Consider the following 22175-nt stretch of genomic DNA (forward strand, 5'->3'; position numbering starts at 1 on the left):
TGCCCACCAGGTTTGGATTACTAGACCACATGACCCAATCAGTTTGAATGCAATGAGACTGGGAATAGCCTGGGACTGGAGAGTTGCTAACTGTAATTAATCATTAACCGACTTACATATACTTGGAATAGGTCAAAGTTGTTATTATTTACCCTGGTTACACTTTAAAATGGCATTGAGATCTTAAAAAAATATATACCATATCAGACCAATGGAATCTGAGGTTGGCCTGGGAACCTGTATTTTAAAAGGCTTACCAAGTGGTTCTCATGCAAATGAAGGTGGGAATCCTTGAACTTGAGTCTCAGTAACATCAGTGACAGAAAATCAGCCTGGGACTACTCTAAGAACTTCAACTATTAATCCCTACATACTCCTGACCCTCTCACTATTCATTTTATTTGCTTTCACACTTGCATATTAATGAAAATATGAAAAATCTGGGTTGGATGTGTACTCCAGCCAAATCAATATTTGCTCCTATATATTTGTTGGGGTCTGGCTTCTCTCTTGATTTTCAGTAGGTGTTTCAAATTAGCCTTCTTAAATATTTTACCTCATCTGAAAAATTGCCATTCTGAAATTTACCATGAAAAAACTATCTACATATTTATATGCTTTACGGTCACTAAATTATATGGTTTTACTGCTTGAAATAATGCTTACTTTTGTTTTCTGAAAAATCTCCTCCTTCAAACTCAGACATCCCTTTAATTCTAATAGGATTTTATAATAGACATCATGTTCAAGTTTATAATTTTAGAGACTAATTATTAATAGCCTCTAATGTATGTTGTTGCACACTGTTCCAGTTTAACTTATATTTTTCTGATTTAAAATAATATCAGTTCCTACATAAAAATGTTAAGTTTTGTCATTATTTTTCATGTAAATATAGTCACACATCAGAACACAGTTCATGTATCTTGATTGTTTAAAAAGTAGTCATATAAATATGCTTATTCTTTTTTTTTTTCTAATTCTCAAGAATCTTTTCCCTTGTGTAACAGTCTCCCATCCTTTTTGTTTTCTAGATTATGTTTGTTTTTTCATCCACTATACTTTATGAGTGGCCAGTGTCTGGCACGTATAGCATATACTGATTAATTCTTATTGCATAACATATTGCCTAGAAATTCCATGGCTTAAAACAATAATCATTTGTAACTGTTCATGCCTCTTTAAAGGTTGGTGGAAGCTCAGCTGACGCACACTGAGTTCAGCTTTGTGGTTTTGCCTTTCACTCTGTGCTGGTCCATGGGATGCCTGGGGCAGCTCTGTTAGAGGCTGTGGAGACCACAACGGTGGAGCCCGGGATGGTCTTTTTCTTTTATCTGTGATCCTGCTCCTGGGACTAGAGTACCACCTGAGGTATGTTCTTCTCATAAGAATGGCAAAAATTTTAGAGAGCAAGTGGAAACACAGAAGGATATTAAGTTCTTGGCTCAGAAATTACATACTTCTACCTACATGCCATTGGTCAAAATGGGTTCCAAGCCAACCCCAAGTCAAGCAATGGAGAAGTCCACTCTGTCTTCCTTCAGGCCACACAAAGGTATGGATGCAAAAAGAAGACTGGAATTGGGATCAGTAAGTCAATATACGAAGCAGTACTCCTCATGTTTGTGCTCATAGCTGGTATGACCTACGTGTTAAATCACTCTTTCCTACTGAGCTAAGGTTGACCTGAGAATTCTTCTCAAGTCAGTGTTTTATGAAGGCACACCAAACTGATTCACTAGTAAGTAGAATCCTTTTTCTCTTCCTTATCTGATGTTCATTTTCTTCACATTTAATTATTTCTTCCTCCTTTATATTATTTGAAAATTAAGACTTGGTCTAGATTATATGATTAAAATTAAGACTTGGTCTGGATTATACGACTGCAACTTAAAGAAAAAATTATGTGACCAATTAATATTTACCTTCTGTTTGGACAGGATTGCTGGGAGAGATGACGCTTTTAGAGATGACACTTTTCTGCCCTCTTAAGGTTACATGTAGCCTTTGACCTAAGTTCCTAGTGAAATATGAGCAGAAATGATCCATGTCTTTTCCAGAATGAATCCTTTCATTTTGAGACTTTTCAGCTCCTTCACCCTTGCCAGTGGTCATGGAAGCAAATACTGATATGGAGGTGTGATGCTCAGCCATTGCACAGGAGACATATTCCCTGAAGCATGGGCCAGGCTCACTGCCAACTTATTTTGAGGAATAAAACTTTCTTAAGCCACTGAGATTTGGAGCTTTTCTGTTACTCCAGAACTCGACCTATCATGAACATAGAGTGTTTTACCAAAACTGAAGCTGAAGGTAAATAATGAATGCAATTCACTAGAGCCAATTCAATATCTTAGATGAACCAAAACAGTCCAGTCTTACAGATGTAGGAAAGGAAGATTGAAGTAGGCAAATGTGAGTGATTTTCAATATTTCTTAGTTCTCTTTCTTATTACTGGTTGCAGTTAAAATTGATGCCCTTTGGGAGAGTTCTCATGCTGATCCCTATAGCTAGCCAAATAGGAGAAAATAAAAGCAAGTGAGGAAAGGAATGGTGTAAAAAAGCTGGGCAAAGGGGGCAGCCCCAGCAAGTTTTTCTCTTCTGTCACTCACACCTGAGTGAGCTGAAGTTTGAATATGGAGGTATTGGTTAGGAAAGTACCTTTGGAAGAACTGTCTATTCAGCCTTTGTTTTAGGTCAAGCTAGTCTTGGATTGAAATTTAAGATGCTCTTCTTCCAACAGTCTGCACTGATTTATTCCTTTGCCTGTCCTTTGATTTTCCACACTTCAGTATCTCGGAAAGTACATAATTTAGACTTTGATATACTTAGGAGTAGAGACAGTCATATTTTGGCATTTGGCAAAGAAATGTTCTAATTCATAACCTATTCAGGAACATTCCTTGATTAATATGGGATCCACAGCCCCTTGAGAAAGACTTTGACTCTCTATATAGTTGGGATTCATATATGTAGAAACAGATGGACAGACTGCTATACCTGGAGGCAAGGATGGACATGAAGGTTCCTGACTGAGAGTTACCATGAATGAAAAAGGAGTCTGGCAGGTGATGCCAGAATGAATAGGTAAGGATGAATGTCAGGTATGGTAAAAGTTTTCCATTCTAAAAGTATATAATGAAGTTGTGCATTAATACTCCTAAACCCAGCAGGTCAGCAATACTGTGGGCTTTGAGATGAAAATGGCTGAGATAAAAATAAAAGACTATGTAACCGAGGGCACTGTCCTCCTTAACTAATCACCACCTCTACTCCTAGAGACCTTGGGCATCACTTCCTTATTTTCCAAGATGGAAACAAACAAAAATCACCAAAAATGTGGAAATCAGCAGGAGCATAAATATGGAACAAAGAACTATACCAGTTTATGGGTAGCAAGAATTGAGAACTCTAAAACGAAATGGCTTCAGAACAACTAGTAGAAACTCTGATCATATGTGAGATACATCCCTCATGTCAGGACTCCTAATGGGAGAGCGACTATAGTTGTAAAAGTGGTTAACATTGGGGTACACAGAATATATCTGAAACTATATTTGGATGATGCTTAAATCTGAAATATGTATTTTAATTTTATATGAAATATTCATCTTAAATTTCAGTCCAAGATTTGCCTGATGTAAAACAAAGGCTGAATAGAAAACTTCTTAAAAATACTTCCCCATTCAAAACCGCCACATTCAAACCTCAGCTCAGTGAGGTAGGAGTGACAACAGCAGAAGAAAACCTGCTAAGAATGCCCCCTTTGCCTGGTATTTTGAGCCACTCTTTTTCTCCCTTGCTTTAATTTTTTTTCTTTTGGGCCATATACAGTGATAAGCATGAGAGCGTTTCCAAAGGCCATCAATTTAAACAACCTCCAGAGAGAGTTTCAGATATATGCAGATTTAAATATATAGAGATAGGTATATTAAGCACAAACTAAGAATTCTTTCTTTTTTTCACTTTTTTTTTGGTTAGCATTTTAGTGAAATACACATACATACTGAAGAGGACTAATTGTAAATGTAGAACTCTAAAAATTTCCACACAGTGAACACATCTGTGACACCAGAGCCCAGACCAAGAAAGAGAACATTACCAACATCCTGGAAGCCTTCCCATTTCCCCTTTAGTCCATACACCCTCAAGACCGACATAGCTTAGTTTTGCCTGATTTTGAACTTTATATGCATGGAATCATACACTACATTTCTTTTTTGTCTGTTTCTGGCCTTTTTTATTTAATATTTTATCTGTGAGATTTATTACTGTTCTATGTAGTTGCAGTTTATTAATTTCTTATTAGCCTATAGTAATCTACAGCATGAATATAGTACGATTTATCCAGTGATGATGGATTTTTTTCCTCCATCTTGGGTCTGCTAGGACTAGTGCTGCTGTGAAGCCTATGTGTTTTGATAAGCATTCGTACAGAATTTTGCTCTTTATGTAACTGGGAATGAAACTGCAGGGTCATACGATGTGCATGTACTTAGTTTATATACACTGTTCTGAATAGTCTTCCAAAATGGTTGTACCAATTTACATTTCCGTCAATAGGTATGTGTTAGCTAACTGGTGCACAATGATTTTGATTGGATGGCACACATCGTGAATAAAAAAAACCATAGAGGTACCAGATGAAATTATTTCCTATGGGCGAAGCATCACTATTACCTCTATAAAAGGGGGCTTGGCACCGAAATCTTCCATTTTCTAAGGTGAGTCAACTTTGGATAAATTCCATCTACCCCTGGTTTGTTCTTTGCTTTTAACTCTATATTTCCAATATTTCCACTGAACAATTTTTCAAATTGTTCATTGGGATCACCATCCTTGGAGGATTTTCTGTCCTTTGCAATGAGCAAATGAAGAAAATTCCCTGACATCACTCATTAGCTTTCTTCTTCAGGCATCTTAAGAATTCAGCAAATGTCTTCAAGGAGAAACCCTCAAGTCTTCAATTTTGTCATATTTACCCTATGTGACCACGAAAGTCTCTGCTGATTTCTCTGAACCTCACTCCTTTGCCAGGTATAAGAATGAATTCTCATTCCCCTACTTTCCCCATTAGAAGGAAAAAAAACCAAAACAAAACCAAAAAACCCCAAAATGAAAATACAGCTGTGGATCAATAAAGCACCACTCCTTCCAACAATGTCAACTGAAAAAAAAATTACGTTCACTGGAACCACTTCATCTGCACCGTCTTTTCCCTTCAGCATCACAGTATTATGGAACAGTCTGCTTTACTTTTCAGAAGTTTCTGGCTTAGCTATTTTGTTTCTTTCCTGTCTTAGAATTACCCCATGTGTCTTTGGAGGAAACAGGCTATCTGAGGCTGCTCACCTCTATAATCTTGTTTCTCCAGTGCTGTGCAACTACTGAACACTCCACTGATTTTGTTCTTCCATAGCAGCTCTCTGCCTACGCTAAGCCAGATTCTTCCCCTCTTCCTGGTGCTCCTGGAAAAAAAAAGGAATTGCCCCCCAAACGGCTGCCAATCATCAGCTCGCCTTTTTGTGGTCCTCCCATATCCAACTTATTAGCTTCTAGTTTTTATTGCTTCTACAGTAATATTATGCTTTAAATGAAGGATTTTTGTATTTTAGCTGCCATTTTAAATTGTTCTTTGTGGAAGCATTAGTATAGCATGAATTAATCCTTCTCTTAGTTTAGATTTTCTAGATTTGATTTCTGTCTAAACGGTAGGTTTTCAGAGCATGGAGATTAGCATACATATGGCACATGTTTAGCCACAAATGATAAACTGTTACTTATAAAATTACTTTCAGAAATAAAAATAACACTAAGAAATTCTCTGTATAATTCTGAATTCTGAAAATGTATAAATGTTTTAATAATTTTTTCTCATTATTTATGATAAAATTCTATAGTGCCTTATAGAGCATTGTGTGTGTATTACAGCATGTGGATGCTATGTATGTACTCTTTTAAACACAAATAAATCTTTCTATATTGTAATACGAAGTGAGTTCATTAGAACCATAGATGCAAAAGAACAATTATTTTGTGGTTTTCTTAATCTTGTTTTGTAAACTTTCTCATTTAGTCATTTTAAACTTGCTCAATTTCTGCCAATGGCAACCTGTTCTCAAGCTTCGATGCTTTGTCTTCATTACCCTCAGTTTTCTGCCTAGTAACAAAGTTTATTAGTCAAGCTAATAGCCATGAATTGTGGTTCATTAATTGAAACTTCAGATTCACTGGTTTTAATAAAAAAGCCCACAGTCACTTCTTAAATCACTTTCAGCTGTAGTTAATTTCTTCTAATCTTTTTCTTTTTTGTTGCTTTGTTTTTTCTATCTTTGAAATTAATTGAGATTGATTCATTAAAAATGATGGTTGAGTTTGTACCATTAGTAAACCAAAAATCATCAAATCTTGATATTTTCAGGTGATACCATTTTTCAGTGCTTTTCTTATAACCAGGATTACAATTTTTGAAAAAGATTTTATAATTCTTTTTTCCTCAGTTTTTCAGATTAAATAGTAAAAGATATAAGAGACACCCAATTATTTAATTTTGTTAAGACTTTAATGTGGCAGCATTCCCTATTTTAATTTACTTCCTTAGTGTTACCACAGTGTTTTGTTCCAGACAGAATGTGGTATTGAATTTAAATCTCTTTTTGCAAAATAATAATTAAAAATTCCAAATATACAAGAAAACTGTTTTGTATATAACACAAATAATTTAATATGCATGTATATGTATACAAACACATATATACAAACATATATACGTATTTATATGTACACTATACACACGCATACACCCATTACAAATACAAATTATTGCAATCCCTAATGGTAAAAATATAACTTCCAATTGCTCAATACCTTGTCACCTCTTTGAAAAAGAGTGCTCTTCATTATGTGATCAGCTTTCAAAGTTGAGTGAAAGTTTACTTGATAGTTACAGTGCTTGAACTCTTGTATAGTAAATTAGATTCTACAAAGCTCCCATGTATTTATTGGAGTTTAACAAAACTGCATGATTCTGTACTACTTGGGTACCAGCAGGAAGCAACCCCTGAGAGAGGAAATCACAGCTGGGAGCAATTAAGACTGATTAGTTTGTGGCTGAGAAAATCAAAATGGAAAGAAACTTCTCTTTGGGGGAATTAGGAGCTGCATTCCCAAGCATTTGTGAGTTGAGTACAATTCTCAGAGGAATTTAGGGCTAAGGAAAAATGTGAATTTCAAATATTTGGAGGTTTTCTCAGCTTATTTAATGTCTGTATAACCACGACGTGTTGACTCTATTGGATATTTGAAAGAAAAAGAAGTTCAGGTAAATTGACCAACTTTTCTTTGGATGGATTTCCCAACTTTTTCATAGGCAGCAAGGTTTCCCTAATATTTTCATTTGACCTTATAGATAGAATATAGACGCTTAATGTAACTTCTTACTATTTATTTATAGTGATTGAGATAACTGTGAGAAATTGGCTAAGCACATAAAAATCACTTCTTTTGAAAAAGTGCACATTACTGTGTATGAGATTGGTCTGAATTATTCTTTAGAAACTGCAAAATAGTCCAGTTGAAATTTTAAGCAAGAAATATGCGGAAACTTTATACATAATTCCTGAAACTGCCATCCTGGATAAAGAATTGGTTTCTAAAGAGCTAGATAAGTATGTGCTTAATAAAGCAAAAGAAATTTAAAGAAATGGCAATAGACTGCACAGTTTATGTCAGGTTCTTTTGCTTTATATTTGAATTATAGATACACATTAGAAAAATTTCTTTTGAATAGGCTGAATTGGGTCACTAACAAATTATAAATATAAATTTAAGTAGAAAGTTGTTTTTCTAGACTCTGTAAGTGATCTATCAGAGATTCATTTATTCTCAATTCTCTGTCAGTTGGTGCTGACTTTACTGTTTGATGTGGACAGGTTTGTTAGTACATTGAACCTTCTATAGCAGAGATATGATGACTTAATATGAGGATGTTATAAGCAATGATGATTCTGCTTTTCTTTCTCTTAACAGGAAGAATGGATTATTTTTATATGTAATAATTTATTCAACATGATGTTCTTCTGTGTCCAGATTTTCACAGTCATCCTGTTTTATTTTCCTCTCACCTTTCTGTCTCTCTCTTTTTCCTTCTTTCTTCTTTCACTGCTGGGTGTGCTGAAAATCTCCCATATGTGAAACAAAGTAAAGGCCCATTTTTGAAATATGTTCCAAATCATCCTTTTGAAAGACTGATGGTTCGAAGAGCATAAAAAATGTAAGAGGGAAATCATAATTATTAACTATAAAAAATGTGGTTTGGTGGGACAATAGATTACTGAATCAAAAGTTGTCTTGGGTTTTATTTCTGGATGTACATCTCTGTGTAATCTCAGTTCTAATTCATTTTACTACTTTAAACACTTCACAGAGAGTGACAATACTAATTCTGCATGCTAGATGATTGGATAGCCTTATTATTATACAAGTAGAAAAAGCTTTATTGGAAATATATTAAGGATAGGGGCACCAGGGTGGCTCAGTTGGTTAAGCGTCTGCCTTTGGCTCAGGTCACAATCCCAGGTTCCTGGGATAGCGCCCCATGTTGGGTTCCCTACTCAGTGGAGAGCCTGCTTCTCCCTCTGTCCCTCCACCCCTGCTCATGCTCCGTCTACTCTCTCTCCCTCTCAAATAAAGAAAATCTTAAAAAAGAGAAATATATCAAGGATAATGCACTTCATTTTTAGTTTGAGACAATTATTAATTATAGGAAGTTATGGTTCAAAATTCAACAATCACTGACCAGAGATTATGTGAAAGGGAACCTGGGGCTAGTCATCGCCTAGCTGATTTTCTATTTCTTAAACCAGTAATTCTCAACTTGTTATCTTTTTTTTTCTTATTTTTCAACTTGTTATCTTTTAAGTCCCATGGATTCTTCTATAAAAGAACATAAGTTTCAACAAAAGTAACCAAAAATCTCACTTTTTTCAATGATAGAAATGTTATTTGCATGCAGTATAATGCTATTCACAATAAGACTTAAAACCAGATTGCTACATTAATGTTGGGGGTATATATTTTTGCTATTAGAGATTTTATATCTGCTAATACTATGTCTCTTGGACAGTGTAAATCACATTACGGTCATCAGTAGGTCAACAGAACTGCTATGTAGGCTGACAAGACACAGTTAAAAATGGCCTGCAAATTGGGGGTAAAGTGGTGTGGAATCCTACAGAAAAACATAGAAACTATTAGAAAGAAGGCCCAGGAACCAGAGGTAAACAGAATCCTCAGCTTCTAAATTTATCCTGTATTATCTACAGCAGATCTAGTCAGCAATATATTCCTACTTGCAGCTGGGTATTGGAGTTAAGTTAAAAAAGAGTCTTTGGGATATTTAGGAAAGCACCTGTCACCAGTGGTCTTCAAACTGGGACACACATAATCTGGGAATATGCGAAAACTTTCCAAAGGTTAAGAGAGCTCAGGTGTTTTTAATGGACATTTTTCAGATCTTTTACTTTCATATGAACTTTTTCCTAAAAGTAGTCTGTGATGCTTTCATAATAATCCTTCTTGCATTTTATCAAAATTAAGCATCCCTTCACATCCCAAATCTAAATGGAACTTTAGACCTCTTCGGATCCTGCTATGGAAGCTCTCCTGACGGACAAAGCACAAAAAGCCCTTAGGGATTTCCATCTTTCCCTCCTCATCTGCCTTCTCTTAATGATATAGCACAGCATTAGAAAGCAGGGTATTTGGGTCAGTGTGGGATCACTGTGGGATCTTCTGAACTCAGGTGGTTCATAGAATTCCACTCTGGGACTAATGGCCACATTTATCCAAAGGTTTTTGTGTTTTTTTGTTTGGTTTGGATTGGTTTGGTTTAGCCCCTGTTCTATAATGAAAAATGTACTACTTCTGAAGGAGATGTTCATAAAAGCAGACCTAAGTAAATACCAGTAAAAAAATGATGAGCAAGAAAAATGTGTTTGCTATGTATATAAAAACAAGCCATTCCCTTTCCACTATTCTCAATATTCATCCTTGGAGAGTTTTAAAAAATTACCTTCAAAGAACCAAAGCAAAACAGATTACTGACACTGACTTTTAAACTCTGAGATATTTGCAAGAGCTACCAAAATTTTTATTATTAAGACTAGAAGTCTAAGGCTATGATTTTGTTATGATTGCTCTGAGATAAAAAAATAAGTCATATTATGAAATAATTATTCCAATTATAGCTAACCCTTACTTTGTCTCACCTTACATAATATTTAGTATTCTTTGCCACCTATAGACAGTCTAAAATTATATACTAGCTCAAGGATGTATACATTTTGATGGTATATGTCTTTGTATTTCATTGATTATTTTTTAAAAAGTTTGATCGTGGGAACCTGGGTGGCTCAGTGGGTTAAAGCCTCTGCTTTCGGCTCAGGTCATGATCCCAGGGTCCCGGGATCGAGTCCCGCATCAGGCTCTCTGCTCCACAGGGAGCCTGTTTCCTCCTCTCTCTGCCTGCCTCTCTGCTTACTTGTGATCTCTGTCTGTCAAATAAATAAATAAAATCTTAAAAAAAAAAAAAGTTTGATCATGATATACACAGTTAATTCAGTTTCTGATTTTGTTACTTGTTATCTATCTACTACAAAGTTAAATGCAGGACTTTAATACCTACACATGATTTTTTTTAACTGTATTTTTTAAAATTTTAAGCAAACTCCATGCTCAATATGGAGCTTGAACTCATGACGAGTGAACTCACAAGGAGGTGAAGAGTTGTGTGCTTAACTGACTGAGTCAGCCAGGTGCCCCTGCACATGAACATTTTTTAAAGAATACTCTTACTTATCTTCTCCATCTTATAAATAACTTTTTAACTTTAGCTATTTATAGCCTATTCATGTATATTTTATCTTATTACAAAATAAAGAAACTATATTATCTACTCACATTTTCTAAAATTATAAATGTGGGTAGAATGTATTTTGATCTTTATTACTTTAATCTTTTTTTTTAAGTTTATTTATTTATTTACTTGAAAGAAAGTGAGCAAGTGAGCATGAGTGAGGGGAGAGGGAAGGACAGAGGGAGAGGGAGAAACAGACACCCTGCTGAGCAGGGAGCCTGATCCAGGACCTGAGCAGAAGTCAGATGCTTAACCGACTGAGCCACCCAGAAGCCCCTCTATCAGTTTAATCTTGATGAGACAAACCTTCAGTAGTTGATATTATAAAGTGATTTATTTCTTAAAGAAGGAAAGTCAAATTTGGGCAGTTGGGTTATATTGTGAACATTTTCCATAGATAATCACAATAGGCCAGGTTCAAGGTTTGTGTGGAAATATACTTAATTGATATGATGAAAATTATAAAAAATATATTAGAAAAAGTGTATTGAAATGAACTATTTTTAAAAAAAATTTTCCAACCCTTTCTGAGTATGCCAGGTATATTAAGGGTCCCTAAGACCACCACTAGGTTTGATGATGTAGTGGGAAGCTCACGGGACTCCAATAAAGGTTAAAAAAAAAGAAAAGAAAAAGAAAAATTTGTAGTCATAAGTAATAGTTCCTTGTTAAGTTTGAGTAAAGCTTTTCTGGTATGCTTCAACATTGAAAAATTAAATTCTAATGTATAAACAACAAATCATTTTGGAGATCATGTGGTTTTAAATTTTCTGCTTTCAATGCAATCAGACAACAAAATACTTTGTTAGCTGATATGTTACTAAAATAATTTTTGATGATATATCATATATAAAGCTTATGTTCATCCATCATTCATTTGTTCAAACATTTATTCAACTAATATTAATAGCCTATATCCTCCAATTCTACTTGTGCTTTGGACAGAAATATTAAATGAGACACCACTCCTACCCCAGTGAGTTTAAAGTCTATAGGAGAAGCTGTTACAATATAGTAAATAATGTGGCAGTAACCTGTATGGTAAGTCTGGTGGGTTCACTGAAGCAGCACGGCTTTCTGGAGGAGCTGGTAGAGAACAGTAGAAGAGATGCAGCAAGTTCATGTTTGGACCTAACTTTTATAAAAGGTATTTATTTTACCCGCAACCTCAACTTCTAAAGGTTAAAATTTCACACAAAATGCCCCTCCACTGTGGAATGGATAGGCAAACTGGCTCACCCACATAAAGGAATATTACTAAAAATCCAAAAGGAACGGACCACTGGTATACCCAGCAACATGAATGAATCTCACATGTGCTATGCTAAGTGCAAGAGCCAGATTTGAAAATGTGCTTCCATCTATAGGACAGTCTGGAAAAGGCGAATTATGGGAGCAGGGCACGGATCAGTAGCTGCTAGGGGCTTGGGGCAGGAGGGGTTGGAATTTCTGGAGGTGATAACATTCTTCTATATCCTGGTGATGGTTAAGTCTCAGAACTGACCATTAGAAAGGATGGTGATTGCTGACTGTAATTTATACCTTCATTAAGAAAAAGAACTGTTCACATGAATTTAGCTGCGGTCCCATAGGTGCAGATGTGCACGGGCATGCACATATGCCTACTCACAAAGCTATGGTGACTAATTCCTTGCTCCCTTTCCCTGCGGAAGCATTCCCAGAGGAGTGTCTCAACAGGAGTGCCTCAACAGGAGTGCTACCGGGTTTTAGGCAGGATAATTCACTGGCTGGCACTGCAGTGTGCTACACAGGATGGCTAGCAACTCTGGCCCTCACCTGCTAAGTGCCACAAGCATCCACATACCTTTCCCGAAGTCCCCTAGGGGATATTTCTAGCTGAAAGCCACATGCTGGACATGAGTTCCCAGAACTCTCACCATATGAAAAGGAGTGAGTTTAATTTACCACTGAAGAAGAAAGAACTGAAGTGTTTCGCTTATCTTTTCTCTTTTTCTGGGGATGGACTGCCTACCTGTAGAGAAACTACATTCTAGTTGGCTCTATCCCATGAAGAGTGGAGTTGGCTTTGCTTCTGGCCACATCTTGGGCTTGGGAGGTGTGAAAGGCAAATTCACATGAGTGTTAGGAAGCACCTGTCAACACACCTGCCTTGTGTCCTCTAATCTAGCTTTTAGAAGTAAGAGAGCTGGCACTTTAGTCTCCATCAGTCTGACTCCTGTGTCTGTCTCATCGGATCTTGAGAAGGAAAGAGAGGAATGTTTTATATAGATCCACTGCCCCAAATTTATATAATTGCTAATTAGTAGAGGTATCCATTGGTTACTATAAATCTATAAATCTATAACTGTAACAGTTCCTGTTATAAAACACACTTGAGCATAGTAACCCAGACCATGAAACTCAAAGTAATACTATAGCACTGTGGACTTTCTGGAATTCATTCCTAAGTGTGTACGAAAAACCAGCGTCATTTGCTTCTCATAGCACACCAGTTGTTCCTCAGTTCGTTCCCCACCTTTGAATGTAATAGGTCAAGGTTACATAGCAGCACTGTCTGCCCTGGTAACCCAGTGTCGGGCTCTCTAATTGTGTCACCAACTGATCCACACTAACTCCTGCGCTGCAATTTGTACTCTGCACATAGTACAAATGAAACCGTCAGTGTTAGGTGGGGACAAGATTTTCCTTTGAAGCATGGAAACACCTTTTTTTTTTTTTTTAAAGCAAGAAAGTATTTTGTGGGATAATGGAAGTGTCATAACATGGAACATTATCAGATCTTTTTGTCAGTGACTTCAAAAGCTAGATGCACTACCACCTACATCCTGAGGTTGAAAATTCTTGTTTTAAAATAGTACTGATGGCATTCTGAGATGACAGAGGTGTACTAGACTCTGAACAAAATAATTAGTAGGCAATTTATTCCTTCTACCTTATCAGAGAGACCTTCCAGCACTCTCCGGTTAGCTTCTTTGCTCTTTCTCTGGTATAACCCCACAGAATATTTCTAACTAGTTGCCTAATCTACTAAACTACGGCTAAACTCTCAGTATGTTGTATTTTAATTCTCACTTTGTTCTAAGTGGTTAACTATGTTTTAACTAAATCACCTCTTAAACATTTATCTTTCTTTTTAAAAAAGATATCTATCAATCTATCTATTGATTTATTTATTTCAGAGAGACAGAGAGAGCACAAGCTGCGGGAGAGGAGGAGAGAATCTGCAGCAGATTCCTCTGCACTGAGCACAGAGCCTGATGTGGGGGCTCAATCCCATGACTGCGAGATCATAACCTCAACTGAAATCATCTGGGCACCCCAATATTTGTCTTTTAAAAAGGACTTTCAGGGGGCGCCTGGGTGGCTCAGTGGGTTAAAGCCTCTGCCTTTGGCTCTGGTCATGATCCCAGGGTCCCGGGATCGAAGCCCGCATCGGGCTCTCTGCGCAGCAGGGAGCCTGCTTCCTCTTCTCTCTCTCTGCCTGCCTCTTTGCCTACTTGTGATCTCTATCTGTCAAATAAATAAATAAAATCTTTAAAAAAATTTAAATAAAAAGGACTTTCAATGGTTTATGCAGTCATACTGAGTGGGCTTTAAGCACTAAGGTAGGGTTTGTAGGAATGATTGTTCCTACAAATGTGGGGTTCTCAGATCCCCTCAGATACTACTGCATAAACAACTCGCTTTGTGAACACCAGCCTCTGGAACAGTTTCTGAACTTATTGTCTTAGAATGTAATATTTATCAAATGAGAGAATATTTTGGGTAATATTATCTGATCAGGGCTGCTATGTAATATTTTATTGTGGAGGGGCATTTAATTCCAAAAATTTTTATTAAGCACTTATGATGCAGTGGGAAGAATAGTAATAACAATAATAATGTATATAATGTAATTCTGCCAGGCATTCTTCTAAGTATTTCTGTAAATTGACTTATTTTAATCAATAGCATTGCTGGGAAGTAATTATTACTGTCAACATCCCCCTTTGGTAGATGAGAAAACCAAGGCTCAAAGGTATTAATTACTTTGCCTGAGGTCATGCTTCTGGTGAGCAGTGGATTTGGGTTTGAACTCCCACATTAGCTCAGGCCTCTGTCATCGGGGTTAACGTTGGAGGAGCCTAATAAAGGTTCTGTTTCAAAGATAATTTTGTGTCTGCGTATAACAAAAACAACAAACATATGAACTAAATTTCTGCAAAATGGCTTTAATTATGATGTGATTACATTCTAAGTGGTGTTATTTTGCTTACACGTATAGTTTTTTTTTTCCCCAAAGATAATTATTCCTCCATAATTTCCTCCGACAAACAATGTTAGTGTTGGGTATAGGTAGAAGCAAGTTTTACAGAAATACAATGTGTAGGATTATCACATGACAGTGTAACATTTTTGAATTTTAATTTGATTAAAAATATCTTATTAACAATGGCCTCATATCTTGGAAAGGAAGCTTTATAAAATAATTAAAACCTGTATTTAGAATATGTATGCTACTCAAACTGATCAAAACCACAAACAAAATCTGATACCTTTAAATAAGGTATATTTGTAAGATATTTTTTAACTTTATCATTAAGATTTGTTTGTAAAGAGACCACCATGTATTATATATTCTTACTTTTAACTTATAGCCACTGATGTACATGTAAACTTAGAGAGGCTTTTATAAATATGTCAAAACTAGCCAGACATAATCCAAAACACAAACCAGAGCCAAACACAATATTCATCGTAATCAATGCCAGTGCACAGGGAGAACTCGTTTGTAGATTGTATGTTTGCTTATTAGGTTTTGAAAAATACAGCAATGTCCTACCAACAGAAATAATTTAGGTACCTGGATTTATCGGACTACATTTTTGAAAAAGATATTTATATCAGTACTATCTTCTGGAGGTATAGTAAGAATGCAATTATTCTTTCAATTAATTCATTCTAAACTAACAAACTGCTTAGAAATTAAAGCAGGGAAAATAATCTTTTTGCTGAAAAACTATCTCAAAACTTTATTTCGTTGACTTGAATATACGTTTTACATTTTGGTTATAAAGCATGACTTTGAATTTTAAACATTCTCCTCAAAGTGGTTGGTTTGCTGGTGACCCATGACTCTCCTGGAGCGGGGCTGATGACAATGCCAACCTTCTGGGAGGAAAGAGAGGGTAGCCCACACTCCTCTGTCCCTCACTTTTAAGTTAGGCTGATAATAAAATGGGAAAACTTTCTAATGCCTTTATAAATAATTAACCTCAGTCAACTTTGGTAATTAAATTAAGGAAACCAATTAACTTTCTGACAATATTATAAAAAATCAATTAAAAAAATCAAAAGGTGGTGAAATATAAAATCTGCATCTCTCTCAGAATCTTGAAGAATATTTATGTAATTTTTTAAAGTAGGCTATAGAGCCTAACATGGGGTTCGAACTCACAGCCCTGAGATTAAGACCTAAGCTGAGATCAAAAGTTGGGTGCTTAACCGACTGAGCCAAATATTGATGTAATTTTAAAAGTGGATAGATGGGGGTGCCTGGGTGGCTCAGTCAGTTAAGCATCTGCCTTTGGCTCAGGTAATGATCCCAGGGTCATGGGATTTAGCCCCTCTGGTGCATGGCTCTCTGTTCATCAGGGCGCCTGCTTCTCCCCTGCTTGTGTGCTCTCTGTCAATTAAATAAATAAAATCTTACAAAAAAATAAAATAAAAGTGGATATATGGTATCAGCAATGACATGCACTTAGCTAGAGCTTTGGAGACATGGGTCTAGATCCCTGCCCTTCCAAGAACCAGCTGAATGGTACTGTGTAAACCACTTTCACTGTTGGAACTTGGTGCCCTTATTTATCAAAGTAAAGGCTGAAATAAGAGAATTGTGAACTGTGCCTTGTTGGTCTCCTGTCCCTCTAATACTCTGATTTTTACAAAGATGCCTGTTGTCCCCTGGAGAGGATAAGGATGAGTCAGATCTGAAGGCCCTGGAGTATGGAAAAAAAGGACCAGGAGACCTTCCTAGGAGTAACTAGTTGACTGAACACCTACAACTCTCTTCCTAGCCCTGTGGATCTTTGAAAAGCCAGCAAATGCTTTATCCTTACCTTTTATAGTGATACATATTCAGGTAAGGGATAACATCTCATCAAAGCTCATGCTTTCAGAATTTAATATCTCAACATTAAAAAGATGTCACAGAAAGTGAATCAATTCTCTCCTGTGCTCTTTAGAAAATTCTATCAATCCTAATAATTATTATTTTGTATCACTGTTGGTTAAAAAAATGTACGTGATATGGATTTCTTTCAAACACATGCCCATTGGCCTGTAATGCTTATAAAGGAATTCTTATTTTTTTCTATCATTTTATACTTTTGAAGTTTTATTTTCTGGTACATCTCATGTGGTTTCTGACTTAGATTGGGTTGCCCTGCAGCAGACCCTGAGGTGAGGATTCATGTGAAAGTGATTTATTAGGAAATGTATCCAGGAAAAACACATAGATGAGTGGGAACCTAGAACAAAGGAGGGAAGAGAGAGGAGGGGAAGGGAGGAATCCAACAAGTTTACAGTATCAAGATAAACTCCATGGCTCTGTGCAACAACAGGGTATATTGGGTATATAACTTGCAGGGTAGGTCACATTTCAGATTTGTCCCTTATGTAGGATGAGGGATCCGAAGTATCTATACCACCATACCACTAATTAGCAGCTGCTGGGCAGAGGTGGAGGTGTGTAAATTTCTAGGCACTTCCATCTGGCCACGAGAGGATGGTCTGCTAACAAAGAGAACAGGTATAGTTTTAGGGAATGAAAATGAGAGAAACCAGCAAAAACAGGTAGGAGATAGGGACAGGGAGCTGACAAGGTCTACCATAAGCCCAGCTGTACTCCACAAGCAACTGTAAAGATGATGAAATATTATCAAATGAAGTAGTCTCCTATAAAGAGTAGAGGGACAGACCTTGCTAATCTGTTTTACAGAGAAGTGCTGGTATCTGGGTGGGTCCTGCAGGAAACAAATGGCACACCACCCTCAGTAATTTGAGGTGTTTAATAAGAGAACTATTTACAGAAGTGAGGGCAGTGAGCAGGGAACCTCTGGGAACGAATGCCGTACTGGTGGTGCATCTCTTTCCAACCCAAGACTTGAAGGCATGAGGTGAGGGAGCATAGAAGTGGGGGAAAAAAAAGCTCTGCTCTCCCTTAGGTGGCTGGAAGGCCTGCCCACAGACAGAACCCCTCCTCTGGTCTCACCGTCCACGCTCCTTTCCTGGGCTCCCGTCAGCCAAATGAAGAGACAGAGCACCTGGGACGCTCTTGCTCTGGTTCCATTTGGAACTCACAGAACTGAACACAGTTGAGATGGGGCAGAGGAAACAAAAGGGTCAAATGGAAGATTTGAGCTGTGAAGGATGAGTTGTTAAATTAACTTAAAGCAATTTAAAGTTAAATTGCCTAAGCCCACATTACCAGCATTCTTATCACTTTCCATTCCAGCAAGATAATCTAAAAAATTTCTTTAGGATACTTAGAATAAAAATCTATTCATCAAGCTTGAACTTCTCTTTCTACCCCTTACCAGCCTGCCCTACTTTCCTTTCTGGAGTTACTAAAAGAGAAATAACCTAAGCCTTAGGAGTTCTTTCACACTCCCTGGAAATTAGGTCTTTTCTCAGGGTCTTAAGATTTGGTCTTTGACTCTATGCTTATCTTTTAATGCTTTCTCTGGTCTTTTTCTCAACATAAAAATTTTCCCTGGTAATGTATATTTCTTCCCCCCCAATTGAATATTTCTTATAATTACATAATACATGTATTTACTATAAATAATGCAAACTACCAGTTAAAAATAGCAAAAATTTACCTTTAGCCTACAAACCAGGGATTAATAATTAATACATTGCCATAAATCTACCTAATATTTTTAGTTCACAAACACACATACATGTACATGAAAACACGCACAGACTTATTTGTAAAAGTGAGATTATTTACAAAATTATTTGGATTCTTTAATCATTCACAGAAATTCTTCTATATTTAGATCGATCTAACTGTAATTTAGATCATAGTATGCTTTTATCATAGTATAGATTTAAAAAAAAAGATTTTGTTAACTTATTTGGGAGAGAGAGACAGAAAGAATGAATGGGGGGGCAGAAGGAGAAGGAGAGGGACAAGCAGACACACAACTAAGTGGAGAGCTCAGCAAGGGGCTTGACTGCAGGCCCCTAAGATTATGAGCAGAAGTCAGACGCTTAACCGACTGAGCCACTCAGGCATTCCTAGATATTTTTTATATGGATGTGAAGCAATTTATACTATTTAATGAATCCCACAATTTTGAACACGTAATTTCTATTTTTTGACATTCTTTGCTATTATAAATATTGTGATTGTTGTCTACTCATACATATATGTTTTTGTGTTTATCCCTGACTTTCTGAGTCTAACTTTCTAGATTTAAATCTCTGGCTGGGAATTTTTTTTAAAAGATTTTATTTATTTATTTAGACAATGCATGTGAGTGCGAATTGAGGGGAGCAGTGGAGGGAAAGCGAGAGAGAGAGACTCTCAAGTGGACTCTTCATTCAGCATGGAGCCCACTTGGGGATTGATCTCACAACCCTGAGATCAAGACCCTGAAATCACAACCTCAGCTGAAATCAAGAGTCAGACACTTAACTGAGTGACCCAGGTGTCCTGGAAATTTTTATTAAAAGAATTTTTTCCATTTTCTACAAATGACATCCTTTTGAGAATGCCAGTTCTAGGTGATATCTTCAATTGGGCCTAAATTTTATTTTATATACTCAACTACTCATTGCTACAACAGGAATACTTTCACTGTTTATTTGATGATCTTTTCTGATAGAAATAAACAGAAACCTCTTGAAGCTAGTGTAATCAAAAAGGGGACAGGTATTTTGATGTTGCTGAGGTGTCTCACGCAACTCAAGGACAAAGTTATAGTCAGACCTTAGAATAGATTGAGTTGAGGGGTGCCTGGGTGACTCAGTCTATTAGGCATCTGCCTTTGGCTCAGGTCATGATCTCAGGGTCCTGGGATTGAGCCCTGCATCAGGCTCCCTGCTCAGTGAGGAGTTTGCTTCTCCCTCTCCCTCTGTCTCTCCCTCCCAACCTCCCACTCATGCTCATGCTCTCGTGCTCTCACAAATAAATAAAATCTTAAAAAAAAAAAAAAAAGACCATACTGAGTTGAATAGAGGGTGAAAAGATAAAGATACCAGGGCAATCTTTTGTGTACATGTGCTTATTCTTTCCTATGTCTGTTTGTAAATATGATTAAAGCCAGTCTTCCTCATTCCTTGTATAAGTTTCTGATTCCTTGTGTAAGTCATTATTTGTTCCATGGAAAATAACATGTATAAGTTCATGTCCAATTCCTAATTTCCTTAGGAAGTGGGGATAATTGATTGGATCAGTTTGGGTTTGGATGTGCACTCCTGACCTCTCTCAATCCCTGGGGTATGAGTGGGGCCTAGGAACACTGTAGAAACATGGCAATTTGAAGCTCCACTGCTATAACCATGCGGGTTGTGGGAGTACAATAGACAGTTCCGAGGTAAAGATGGATGGGCAGCCATGCCAAAAATCAAAAGCAGTAATTGCAGACTTCAATAACCAACCTTAAATATTGAATAGAACAACCAGGGAGAAGCTCAACAAGAAAACAGAGGACCTGAACATCACTACGAACCAACTAGATCTAAGAAATGTGTACAGAATGTTCCATCCAATGATGGTAGAATCCACATTCTTCTTGAGTAGACATGGAACAATGTCCAGGATAGAACATACGGTAGGCCATATAATAAATGTCAATACAGTTAAAAGGATCAAAATCATACAAAGTATGTTCTTTGACCACAACGAAATGAAATTACATTTAAACCGAAGAGACCTGGGAAATTCACAATGTGTAAATTAAACAACCCACTCCTAAATAACCTTCAGGTCAAAGAAGAAATCACAAGAGAAATTAGAAAAAACTTGGAAATAAGTGGAAATGAAGATACACATAAAAATGTGTGGCAGGTAGCTACAGCAGTGCTTATAGGGAAATTTATAGCTGTAGATGTCTATATTAAAAATTCATGATCTATATGGAAGCATATTACCTGTACCTGATACATAATCCAGAATTCTGGATAAGACATAGAGACTTGCAGAAATATGAAAAAAAAAAGTGTTGCATACGATAAATTAAAGCTGAGAAAGTATAGGTCACTCAAGGCAAAGCTTCTAACAACTGCATTTCTGGTGAGTTAAGATGGTTAAGATACACATTACTGAAAAATAAAACTTATATTCTGACCTTTAAATCACAACAGGAGATAGAACCTGGGTAAGCATTTGGCTATTTTTATTCACCAAATTTTATGACTGTACATAATATTAATCTTTTAGTCAGTCTTATAGTCAGTGGGTGACAGTCCATTATATAGAAATAAACCTTGAGTTTAAAATGTTTCCAATTTCATTATGATAAATGCTAATTTGTATTCTCTGCTTGACACAATGTCACTTTGGTTTTGTAGTTTTCCAAGTGTATTATAAGAAAAAGGCCTTCATGTTTCATTTGGTTGGAAAAGGAATATCGTATTTAAAAAAAAAATGTTCTACTATGTGTCAGGAATTGTGTAAGCACTTCTGTTCACATTTGTCCTGTCTTTATTTCATTGTCTTTCCTGAGACAAACATTATCATCATCACTTCAGAGATTAAGAAATTGAGGCTATGATAGATTAAATGATTCCCCCAAAGTCACGACCTGTAAATGAAGAAGTTAGATATAAATAGGTCTGACACATGCCTGAGCTTCTACTTTTCCCATTATTCCAGATTATCTACAATCTGCCATCTCCACTGCTACATTTTGCTGGGAGAATTCTGTCTAGAGTTCTTTCAGCCTGTACTTTTCCTGCGAATTATGTCAATGACAACACATAAGAAAAACCATTGACTTGCTCTTTTTATTACTTCAATTGCTATAGGAATTTTGTATCCTACTCTCACCTTACCAAATTGATCATTAAAGGATCAATTTGATTACATTTGAGGAATAAAAGTGATGGTTCCTCATTTATTATTTTGTCTATTTATATGTGCCTGCTTGAACCTCAACAAGATTTGAGATACTTAATTCACATTTGTGAAGACTTTAAAGTACATCAGGTGATTTTACATTCATTGTGTTATCCTGAATTTGATTTGCCTTGATTCTTCTAGTCTGAATTTATTCTCAACATGTAACC

Source organism: Martes martes (genome assembly GCF_963455335.1).
Source record: "Martes martes genome assembly, chromosome: 3".
Classification (NCBI taxonomy): Eukaryota; Metazoa; Chordata; class Mammalia; order Carnivora; family Mustelidae; genus Martes; species Martes martes.